We start from the raw sequence: 12389 nt of genomic DNA, 5'->3' as shown, positions 1-12389 counted from the left end.
TTAGTATAGCATACATATAGAGAACGGTGTTAGTGGTTGAGGGTTAGTCAGGTGATATACTTGGGCCGTCCCTTTAATTTGATACATGAAAATTGTTACATGAAGACCTCTGAGGATTGGTCAATGTTAATGGCGTCAGTGATAAGAACCCCATGTTCTGATTGGTCCGCTCGCGAGCCTCCCAGTCTGGGACTGTCGCTGTTCCCAGCTCGCGGTGCACCTGTCATTTGCAACAATGTTTTACTGTGGGTAGGTATAAACAATGTGAGGATTTATTCATATGATGGGAGGTCGACTACTCCCACTGCTGCAGATGTCCAATGAGTCTTTTAATTGTATCTGCCTGTGTCTTGAAACGTGGGATTCAGGCATCTCCTTCCTCCTGGGCTTGGCATCCTGTCAGGTTTGGCTTTGTCACGTGAGGTGGGACCACCGTGTTTGAGGCAAAATTCAGCGCAATTAATATTGTTTTTCCCACTGTGTGCCTGGTTTATCTTGCAGGTGCGACCTTGGCGTCGGCTTGCGGCGTGCGAGATTGCAACATCGTGCCCTTGGCGGTGTGCTTTTGTCGGGCTCATTCTGCAGGGTCAGCAACTGTAACGCTCACCTGATTCTCGCAGAGGCGCCGGTCTTGACTGGGCGACTACCGTATCTTCAAAGGTGATGTGTAGCACCTGGTTGGCTCTTTGGGCTGGACCTCTGTGCACTGTATGCCTGACGTGTAGAGTAAGATGTCTGCAGATAGAAAATATGGGGTTAATGAACTGGGGTTATTGGGGTGTCCCTATCTCTTTCCTCTTCTCCTCTCCTGTAGACCCCCAAAGGTTAACGCTCTCACCTTAGGTAAGTGAATGCCGAGCTCTCCATCTGCCTCGGGGCAGGGTGCTGTAACCAGTTTTTTAACCAGGAGTAATGGCACGTGAGTATTAAAGTTCCCAAATGTCTTTAAACGCACCTTGTTTTGTCTTTCAGATTCCGGAATGCAGTGTGAAGACCTCCGGAGCGCACGAAGAGTAGGTAAGCCTTTGCCTTTCAGATGCCGGAATGCTAACCTGTTCTTTCTTGTCTTTATAGGTGTTGCTGAAGACTGGATTCAGGATGGTAAGCCTTTGCCTTTCAGATGCCGGAATGCTAACCTGTTCTTTCTTGTCTTTATAGGTGTTGCTGAAGACTGGATTCAGGATGGTAAGCCTTTTTCCTTAGGCCCTGGACCGGATGCAGAAGACACGATGAGCGTTCTGCTGCAGAGGTTGCAGAATAACGCAAAGCAAGATTCATCCACCGGGTGTGGTTTAAATAGCCTCCTGTAGTGCTTAGGTGTCTCCTTCCACAGCCACGCCTAAGTAAGAAAAGAGTTCCTGGTAAGAAAAGAGTTCCTGCCTTCCAGAAGAGTTCCAGTGTTCTGAATCTAGGGAGTGGCTCCAGCCCCACCCAACAGGAAAAGTAGTTCCAAACAGAAGAGGATCAGAGGCTCAACTGGCAGGCAAGTAAGCAGCATGGTCTGCTGAAGGTAAGTCCACCCAAGCATTATGAGCCCGGCGCTTCCAGCGCTGGGACTGGGCATATTTATGAGCCTGGTGCCACTGGCGCCAGGACTGGGTCCAAAAGGTCCCAATTGGGACTGGTTGGCACTCTGAACCTGGGTTATGGATCTGCTTCCAAGGGAGTTGGGAAAACCCTGACCTTTTGGAAGCAGAGATCATGACAGTACCCCCCCTCAAGGCCCCTCCCAAACCGGGCTTCTCCGGGGGTTTTGGCTTGTCAGGAAATGTTCGGTGAAATCTTTTGATTAGGCGAGGAGCGTGGACATATTCAGCAGGTTCCCAGGATCTCTCTTGGGGGCCGTAGCCTTTCCAGTCAATTAGGTAGAATAGTTTAGATTTGGAGATCTTGGAGTCCAGAATGCTTTTGACTTCAAACTCGAGTTCTCCATCCACTAGGATAGGTTTTGGAGATTTGGTTAGTCGGGTTTGAGGTTGCACGGGTTTTAATAGAGAGACGTGGAAGACCGGATGTATCTTCATGTGCGGGGGCAAGTCCAACTTGACCGCTACTGGGTTTACTATGGTAGTGATGGAATAGGGACCAAGGTATCTTGGGTTGAATGTGCGTGGCCCTTTTAGAGATAGATATTTGGTGGATAACCAGACTTGATCCCCTACTTGATAGTGAGGGGCTTCCTTCCGATGTTGATCTGCTCCTTTCTTGTATTGTTCTTTAGCCCTTTGAAGGTCAGAAACAGCTTCCTTAAAGGCTTGGGTGATTGTAGAATGCAGGTAGTCTACTGCTGGTGTTTCAAGATCTTGGAGGTGATCCAACTCCGAGGTTCGAGGGTGACTGCCGTACAAAAGAAAAAACGGGGTTTTCCCAGTTCCCGAATGGACAGAGTTATTGTAGGCATACTCGGCTATCCAAAGGATATCTTTCCAAGTTTTTTCAGTTTGTTGCAGCATGCAGCGTAAATACTGTTCCAGAGTTTGATTGGTCCTCTCGGTTTGTCCGTCGGTCTGAGGGTGGTGACTGGTCGATAGTCTCACATCAATTTGAGCCGACCGACAGCAACTTCGCCAAAAATGAGAAATAAATTGACTACCTCGATCCGAAATTAGAACCGAAGGAAAACCGTGCAGTCGGACGATGTTTTCGAGAAATTCTCGGGCCAGAGTTGCTGCTGTTGGCAAGCCTTTGAGCGGAATGAAATGCGCCATCTTGGAGAATAAGTCCACGATTACTAGAATCGGATTGTATCCGGAGCATGGAGGTAGATCGGTGATGAAGTCCATAGAAAGCGTATGCCAAGGGCGAGGTGGGATGTCAATAGGGCGTAAGAGGCCTGCTGGTCTTTCCTTTTGACTCTTGTTTTGGGCGCATACTCCACAGGACATTATAAAGTCTCTGATATCTTTTTTCCAAGACGGCCACCAGAAGTAGCGCTTGATCTTTTCTGAGGTCTTGGCTATACCGGGATGACCTTCCATTAAAGAGTCGTGATAACAAGAGATTACTTTTTTCTGTAAATCTGTGCTGGGTAGGTATAATCGTTCTTGGAAATACAATAAGTTGTCCTTTACTGCAAAGTCCTTTCCCTGCAGATGCCAATTCTGTATGTCTGCTGGAGTTACAAGTTGCCTGGCTTTATCCTTAACTTCCTCTATGGATTCTGTGGAGATTACACCCAGAATTCTTTGTTCGGGAATGATTGGTACAGGTTTAGGGTTGACCAAGTGTTCTTCCACTCCCATCCGAGAAAGGGCATCGGCTTTACCGTTCTTTGTACCAGGTCGATAGGTAATTATGAAGTCAAACTCGGCAAAGAATAATGCCCAACGGAGTTGTCTAGAGGATTGGGCTTTTGCGGTCTTCAAATATTGCAGGTTTCGGTGATCCGTAATCACAGTAACGGTGTGTCGGGCCCCCAGCAGATAATGCCGCCAAGCCTTAAAGGCAGACTTGATAGCCAGAAGTTCCTTGTCAGTAATCGTGTAATTGATTTCAGGAGGCGAGAATTTGCGGGACCAAAATGCCACGGGATGCAACTGATTGGTTACTGGGTCCTTTTGTGATAGAACTGCCCCCATGGCAAGGCTTCAAGCATCAGTTTCCACGATGTAGGGGAGTTCGGGGCGAGGGTGTTTTAAGATTGGTGCAGAGATAAATTTAGTCTTCAAATCCTGGAAAGCTTGTTCCTCCTCGGTAGACCATTCAAAACGTTTGTTTTTCTTTAACAAGGCAGTGATGGGCTGGACTATTCGAGAGAATTCAGGGATAAACCTGCGATAAAAGTTAGCGAAGCCTAACATGCTTTGCACACCTTTTACGGAGGATGGTGATGGCCATTTGAGAACTGCATCGACCTTCTTTGAATCCATACGCACTCCGCCAGGTGATAATATGAATCCCAAGAATTCAACTTCAGTCACGTTGAAAACACATTTTTCCAATTTAGCGAAAAGTTTGTGCTGACGCAATCTTTCGAGGACCATTTTTACGTGTTTCCGATGTTCAGATTCCGATGAAGAATAAACGAGGATGTCGTCAATGTAAACAACAACACATACATCTATGAGCTCTCTGAGGACATCGTTCATAAAATATTGAAAGGCGGCTGGGGCATTACAAAGTCCGAAGGGCATGACCTGATATTCAAATAGCCCATACTTGGTGCGGAAGGCCGTCTTCCATTCATCGCCCTCTTTTACTCGTACCAAGTGGTAAGCTCCTCTAAGATCCAGCTTTGTATATATGCATGCTTTTCTGACTTGGTCCAGGAGTTCAGGGATCAAAGGTAACGGATATCTATTCTTAACGGTGATCTGGTTCAGGGAGCGATAATCGATACAAGTTCTAAGGTCTCCTTCCTTTTTTGGAACGAAGAACAAAGCTGAAGAAGCAGGGGACTTGGAAGGACGAATAAACCCATTTGCCAGGTATTGATCCAGGTATTGTCGAAGGTGAAGGTTCTCAGGCTCGGTGAGGGCATAAATTCTACTACAAGGAGGCGTAGATCCAGGTATCAGGTCTATCTGGCAGTCATAAGACCTATGAGGAGGTAGAGAGTTAGCCTGATCCTTCCGGAAAACATCTTGGTATTCTAGGTATTCGGGAGGTAACTGGGGAGTCTCTGAAGAAATTGCGGCCAGTGCAACACCAGGTGGAGGGTGACAAGTAGAGACACATTCTGGAAACTGGACCGTTCTTGCTCGCCAATCGATCAGAGGATTGTGTTTCTCTAACCAAGGTATTCCTAGAATAATCTGAAACTGAGGGGCCTTGATCACATCGAACACGATCTTCTCATGGTGTCCATCTTGACTTACTAGCGTCACCTCTTGAGTGGTATGCGTTACTGGCCCGGAGGCTATCTCCGTACCATCCACCGTAGTAATGACGTCCTTTACAGCCTTGGGACAAAGAGTTAGATTCATCCTCAAAACCATTTCATGATCCACATAATTGCCGATGGCACCGCTGTCGACGTAAGCTTCAATTGCATGTAATCGATCCGGATTATCAGGGCTAATGAGGACCATAGGTATCACGAAATGCGAGGTCACGGAACTGGTTTTCACGCTCGGCAAGAGGACCTCTATTCTTGTCGGGCGAGGTCGTTTCCCTGCTCAGAGTTTGTAACTTTGGTAACTGCAGCTCCTACTGCCTTCTTGGCAGGTTTCACCGGACAGTCTCGAAGAAAGTGCCCTGAGTTTCCGCAATATAGGCATAATTGCAACTGTTTCCTCCTTTCCCGCTCCCTTTGTGTTAGAGGACCTTTCAGACCCCCTATTTGCATGGGTTCCCCGGAGTCTACTCCTTTGGAAGGAGTTGGCGGTTTGGAAAATACTCGAGCATCAAACTTGGAACGATCGGCCTTCCTGTTCTGCAGCCTGTGATCTATTTGAACGACCAAGTCTATATAATCCGAACAGTCTTGTGGGGGATTCACTACTTGGGCTAAAACGTCTTTGAGCTCTCCACGTAGACCTCTATAAAACAGCGTAATCCTTTTGTCCTCAGGCCATTGAGTTTCCACTATTAGTCTATTGAAAGATGCAATATAAGCCAAAAGGTCTTGATTACCCTGTCGCAACGAAAGAAGCTCATTGTCCAAGGCCTGCCCCTGTGAATGTCTTGCGAACAGTTTTTCCATACTAAGCTGAAAGGCTTGAAAATCATGGAGAACCGGATTATCTTGATTAACTAGAGGGATCGACCAGTCTGCCGCATTGCCACTAAGGTACGAAAGTACAAAAGCTACTTTTGCTTGATCAGTTGGAAAGGCTGCTGGCCGGCATAAGAAGTGCAACCGGCACTGATTGATAAATACTGCAAACCTCTTTGGGTCACCAGAAAATCGTTCGGGCGGAGCCAGTGGTACATTCCCAGGTAGGTTGATCTGCACTGGATTCATAGAGGATGTTGAAGGAAGATTTGCCCCTGATGCGGGTAACAGGGTCTGTCCGGCTTGTGACTGTAGCACTTGTCTAGCAAGATTGTCTGTTCACTCCTTGCAAATAATTAGTTCCCTTCTTAGAGCATTCGTTTCCTGACGAGCTGCATGCACTTCTGCCCTTAGTTCCCCAAGTAACCGGGCTAGGGGGTCAGTATCCGAGGTTTCCATAGCGCCTGGGCGAGAGTTTTGCGGTAGGCTTTGCGTTCTGTAACGCTCACCTGATTCTCGCAGAGGCGCCGGTCTTGACTGGGCGACTACCGTATCTTCAAAGGTGATGTGTAGCACCTGGTTGGCTCTTTGGGCTTGACCTCTGTGCACTGTATGCCTGACTTGTAGAGTAAGATGTCTGCAGATAGAAAATATGGGGTTAATGAACTGGGGTTATTGGGGTGTCCCTATCTCTTTCCTCTTCTCCTCTCCTGTAGACCCCCAAAGGTTAACGCTCTCACCTTAGGTAAGTGAATGCCGAGCTCTCCATCTGCCTCGGGGCAGGGTGCTGTAACCAGTTTCTTCACTGGATAGGTAGCGCAGGCCTCTTGACTTCAGAGGACTGCTGTCCGTCGTTTACTGCACGAACGGTAAGTTTCGAGTCATTCAAATGTCTTTAAAGTCTTTATTAATGATGTCTCTTGTTTTGCAGGGTTCCGGCGATGGCGGATGACGGGCTGAAGTGAGTTGAAGATGGAGCCCGTGTGATGAATAGAAGCGCCTGGAAGCACGTAAGTAAGCGCTTGTTGCCTGCTTCACTATGCGCTCTAACTGTCTTTTTATTTTGCAGGTACGAGTTCGGAGCGGCTGCAGGGTGCCGGAATACCCACTGGATTAGATGTGGAAAGGAGTAATGGCACGTGAGTATTAAAGTTCCCCAATGTCTTTAAACGCACCTTGTTTTGTCTTTCAGATGCCGGAATGCAGTGTGAAGACCTCCGGAGCGCACGAAGAGTAGGTAAGCCTTTGCCTTTCAGATGCCGGAATGCTAACCTGTTCTTTCTTGTCTTTATAGGTGCTGCTGAAGACTGGATTCAGGATGGTAAGCCTTTGCCTTTCAGATGCCGGAATGCTAACCTGTTCTTTCTTGTCTTTATAGGTGTTGCTGAAGACTGGATTCAGGATGGTAAGCCTTTTTCCTTAGGCCCTGGACCGGATGCAGAAGACACGATGAGCGTTCTGCTGCAGAGGTTGCAGAATAACGCAAAGCAAGATTCATCCACCGGGTGTGGTTTAAATAGCCTCCTGTAGTGCTTAGGTGTCTCCTTCCACAGCCACGCCTAAGTAAGAAAAGAGTTCCTGGTAAGAAAAGAGTTCCTGCCTTCCAGAAGAGTTCCAGTGTTCTGAATCTAGGGAGTGGCTCCAGCCCCACCCAACAGGAAAAGTAGTTCCAAACAGAAGAGGATCAGAGGCTCAACTGACAGGCAAGTAAGCAGCATGGTCTGCTGAAGGTAAGTCCACCCAAGCATTATGAGCCCGGCGCTTCCAGCGCTGGGACTGGGCATATTTATGAGCCTGGTGCCACTGGCGCCAGGACTGGGTCCAAAAGGTCCCAATTGGGACTGGTTGGCACTCGGAACCTGGGTTATGGATCTGCTTCCAAGGGAGTTGGGAAAACCCTGACCTTTTGGAAGCAGAGATCATGACAGCAACCAAGCTCTTGCTCATTCAATGTTCATGGAAGCTTTTGCTTGCGGCCTACTTGGGCCTGGTGCATAGGTGGAACCGTTTGATGCAGAGCGCTTTAGGTTACGGTATCATATTGCTCTATCCTCAGTATCGTGTCTCCGTTATATTCTTCATTATGGTACATGGTTCTTAGAAGAAGCGTGAGCAAGCCTTTTTAGATAAGTTCATTATGCGTCTTGCGTTTCTGCATTTTGAGAGCCTATGTGGAAAATAATAAAGATGCACGTCCGTGGGTATGTCTGTCGCCTACGTCATAGCACTGAGTATGTTCTTCGTGTGGATTGGTATGGGAGTGTCCGGTGTGCATGTTTGCACAGGTGTGCTGACCGTTGGCTAGGTCGTCATGGCATCTCTCACAACGTGTAGGTTTAGTCGAGTTGATCCATGCCGCAGGTGTCGGCATGAACAGGGCGGGCTGCTGGGCAGGTAGGTGGGCACATCCGTATGTTCCTGTACCAGGGTATTTGGTCGTCTGGTAGATAGGCAAACTCCTCTCGTGGCGGGTGTCTAGGCCGTGATCCTCTAGGCCAAGCGCGAGAGGGGAAGGGCGGGAGTCTGTTCTTCCATTCTCCCACTTCACTATAATCAGTGCCACATATACATAGGCAGGATGTTTCACCAGTAGTCGGGCTTTGCTGCCTTCTTCAGGACCCCAAGGGAAGTTGGAGCTCTGTGGATGTGATATAAAAAAATGACTACAACAATAAAAAAAGACGGCTGGATTTAAAACTATGGTTAAATTGAAAAGAATTTGAAGGGCAGAAAAAGAAAAATCAATCGAATGTGGGATCCATTACCCACCTAGTGTGCCATCAACCGGTCGTCAGTACCACCACAATGAAAGGAGACAGTTGGATTCATCCAAAAGGGAGACCAACACCAAAAGAAAGGGCATATATTGTATGAAAACAGTATCCTAATATAGGGCACATCATGAGAAACCTGCAGTCATATGGGAGAGCTAAATGTCACGTTATATAGAAACGTGGCCACGAAATATGAAGGCATAATCTCGTCCAAAGCCCAAATATTAATGGAGGCACACATGAACTATGCTCCTCTATGGTGAGCAATAACCCCATGGGGCATGCGTTATATACAGCCAATATCCCGTTCCGGGACACATCATGGGGGACCTACAGTCACAATAAATATACTCCTCATTCTAAATGTTAGATCTCTAACACCGTATAGAGAAGAATTACCTCATATATAGAGCCTAGAGGGCAAGTAGCCAATTTCAGACGAGAAGACATATGTCTAAACCACTAATGTATTTATTAAATGGCCATACGCTTGCTGGAATAAATGCTGATCCCGGAATACTAAGGAGGATTAGAACGTAATGTGGAAAGTTACATCTCCTATATACTGATACTCTCAACAAGGCTAGGTGGACATCAAAGTCGGGGATAACAAAAAGCCTCCCCTTTAGGTCCACACCATATGGCCAACATCTATGATCTTATATAGATGATCTGGAGACAAGAATTATCCAATTATACAATGGACTGCCTTCCATTTGATACCGAAGCGGGTCTGCTGCATTTGTCACATACTGACATCACCTCACCAGTAATGTGGATTGGCCTCATTGAGGCCATTCTCAATAGTATCTAATCGGTATATCCACCTTGCTTATGAGAAATGCAGCTGTCAAGGAGTACATATACTTCTAGGCAATGCTTCTAGTACCCACCAGGTCAAATCATCAATTGTGTGGCCATGTTCCATAAAGTGGGAAACCAAAGGTGCATTTATGTTCTTGCATCTGAGGTGAGATCTATGCTCCACAATTCTGGTAAATATGGGTCTAGATGTTTGTCCTGCATACTTTAGACCACATGGACACGCAATGGACATGCAACAAATAGCGTTTGGGGTTTTACAATTAGTTTGGGCACGTAGAGGCCATTTTCTGCCTCTTATTTCAAATTCTTTTACTTTTTTGCTGAATCTGCACGAGGAACAGACCCCACAGGGGAAGTGACCTCCGATCGGACATAGGTCCCAGCCGGTAATTTTCTTCCTATTCACCTGGGGTTTGGAGTGTATGAATAGATCCTTGAGATTATTTTGCTTTGTCGTGGCAAACAAGGGCAATGGTTCATCCGTAAGCTCCAATCTTGCAAGGGGCCAGAGTTTTTTTATTACCTTTTTCACCGCATATGTGTGTGTGTAGTGTATGGTAACACACATACCAATTTCTTCTTCCTTGCGAGGTTCTTTGGCGACCCATTTGAGCTTAGACACCCAAGATGTCCGTCATTGGTGTACTGTGCCCCTCATGGATTAGGGGTCCAGCACAATAGTGTTTGACAGCTGTTGGTGAGAAATTATATCCAAACAGAAAAGAGGGGGACTGCTACGTAGAGGGTTGGCTACTAGGTTAAATAATTCAAACAAAATTTCCCAGTCCAACCTGTTTTCAAAGAGATCAAATTTGCATTCCCTCACAAAATAGACACCATTTTAGCCGTAAATGTGAAAAAATATATAACATCTTATTTAGTACAACATATAATATAAGAGCATTCAATGTGACAATCAAAGAAAAAAAAACAAATATGAACAACAGGTGAAGCCCGACTCATAAGGGCACATCAGCATATGCAATGCTTTGAAAGATCATGTATATGAAAATGTATACATTGACAATATAATTAATAAAATGTAGAAATGAGTGACAAAGTGACAAAGTCATAGATTGAAAAAAAGGAACATAATCATACAAAAATAATTGAGCACAGGAAACAATGAAGTCACCGGCTTCAGTTGCCCTCGATTTGCAAAAAATACACATAGCCTGTGGTATATGCACGTGAAATCTATTCGCTTTCTTTACAATCAGAAAGCTGTCTTCCACCCAGACACTGTTTTAAGGTCAAAAAGAGTGGTTTAGGATAAATGAAGGAATTAAATTCTCCTTGATATTCCAGAGTCAAAGTAATTCTTAATCTGGGATCAGGTCTGCCAACGCAGAGGGGGGGGGGGGAACCAGCAGCGATCCAAAGGGAGTTCCTTCAGTTATTGGACCTGTTGTCATGCGTGGTCCAAACTTGCGGTTCGGTCTGTAGAGGACCTTCAATCCCCTGTCATAATCATGCGTTTCGGCGGTGTGAACATATGAATTCGATTTCTCAGACAAAGAGATCCACCTTCGTCAGGGCAGTAGGTAACAGGACCCTGTGATTGTAGAAGGAAAAAGAGAGAAAGAGGGAGGAGTTGTGAGAAAATATAGAAAGCGGGTACAGGTGACCACTTGCATAGGATGAAGTCTTACACGTGTAGGGAATGTGGAGCTATACAAGTTAAAAAGATATGTATCTATCTGTATCATCATGTCTAGGACAACTGAAAGCGATATGTTAGTTCTCATTAAAAGTGGTATTCTAACTACAGGAAAGAAATATCACCACGGGAAGGAAAATCCTAACTACAGATCCCCCTTCTGTCAAATCCCTAAGGATTCCAAGTAGCATTACCTACGAAATACCCCCATATTTGTGGTAACCATGTTGTTCGTACCCAAAAAAAGGGGGGGCGGGCCAGGGGCCAAGGGGCGCTGCACCTGGAGAAGCAACAGGGAGGATGGTATCTCACCTCAAAAGCGTCCAAGTCTCAACACGTGGTACTGGACAGATCGCTCGTGCTGCAGTCGGTGTCTGCAAGTGCTGTGGTTTCGAGAGATAATTAATAACTGGCATCCATGATCAATATAGAATGCCTAGAAGTTAAAGTGAAAGTACAAATAACCTGTACAGTCCTATTTGAAATAGGTACCATACAAAATATATGTAAGTTCCAAATTACCTGTATAGTTCGAGAACAGTTGCTAGCAGCTGTATATATAGTTGTGTGAGGCTCGTGACTTTGTCGCCTCTGAAATGGACAGGTTTTATGGTAGACAGGACTCAGAAATAATGGAAAACGCTCTGGGCGCGGTGCATCTGGAGTGAAGAGCAAACATGGGAAACTAGGTTAGAGAGCCTGCCCCTCCGTGACTAAAAACTGCTGTGTGTGTGCAGCAGTAGATCCCAGGTGCATATGTGCACGGGCGACGCGGTAGCTGTCATTGAGTGGGGACATGACCATATGGACATATTGGTCATTGGTCATTATAACGATTCCGCCACCCTTATCCGCCGGTTTGATTACCAAATCCTGGTGGTCAGATAGGTCTTTCAGAGCTTTTCTTTCGCCTATGATCAGATTTTGATGTATTTTGTTCTTTATTTTCCTCATCTGTTTTATGTCTTTGAGAACACATCTCTCAAAGTAAGTAAATCCTCAGGGATCTGGTTATCTGATGGTGTAAAGGACAACTGTGGGTATAAGCCCGTGTCCGGGTCACTTTCTTGCTCATTGTGGTCCATGAAGAACATACGGAGTCTTAAGCTCCGAAAGAAACGCTGTATTTCAGTTTCCATTCCATACCAGTCAGTATCAGCTGTTGGCACAAAGGGAAGGCGTTTGGCCAGAATCGAGATTTGACATGGAGTTAAATCAAAGTTGGCTAGATTGAAAATTGGCAACTGATTAGTATCTGATACTACATTTAGCGCCTCCGCTCTCTCGGGCGTCTGCATTGTCCCTGATACGGTATGTTCCAAAACGGGGGCCCCCATCCTTCTCCTTGGCCTCCTCTGCCTAAAAAAGGGAATGTCGGTGGTGGAGGAACCTTGGAGGAACTGTGGTTGTCCAAACTGGTATGGTTGATAAGGTTGGAAATTGTAATTGGAGCTATTCCCTGATGAGCCTGAGC

The 12389-nt window shown here is 46.1% G+C and overlaps 1 long non-coding RNA gene across 1 annotated transcript; it reads right to left on the bottom strand.

Moving 5' to 3' along the window:
* Positions 1-10320: 10320 nt before the first annotated feature.
* LOC138528498 (uncharacterized) lies at positions 10321-11642 on the bottom strand. The gene is made up of 3 exons (XR_011284159.1): positions 11438-11642; positions 11228-11351; positions 10321-10810 (listed from the first exon to the last, which is right to left on the bottom strand). It is a non-coding gene; the product is annotated as an uncharacterized lncRNA (long non-coding RNA).
* Between the last annotated feature and the right edge of the window lie 747 nt (positions 11643-12389).

The sequence above is a fragment of the Ambystoma mexicanum genome, chromosome 7q, assembly GCF_040938575.1.
Source record: "Ambystoma mexicanum isolate Mex_15411 chromosome 7q, UKY_AmexF1_1, whole genome shotgun sequence".
Taxonomy (NCBI): Eukaryota; Metazoa; Chordata; class Amphibia; order Caudata; family Ambystomatidae; genus Ambystoma; species Ambystoma mexicanum.
The sequence above is the reverse complement of the archived record's forward strand: the minus strand, read 5'-3'. Positions and strand labels throughout refer to the sequence as shown.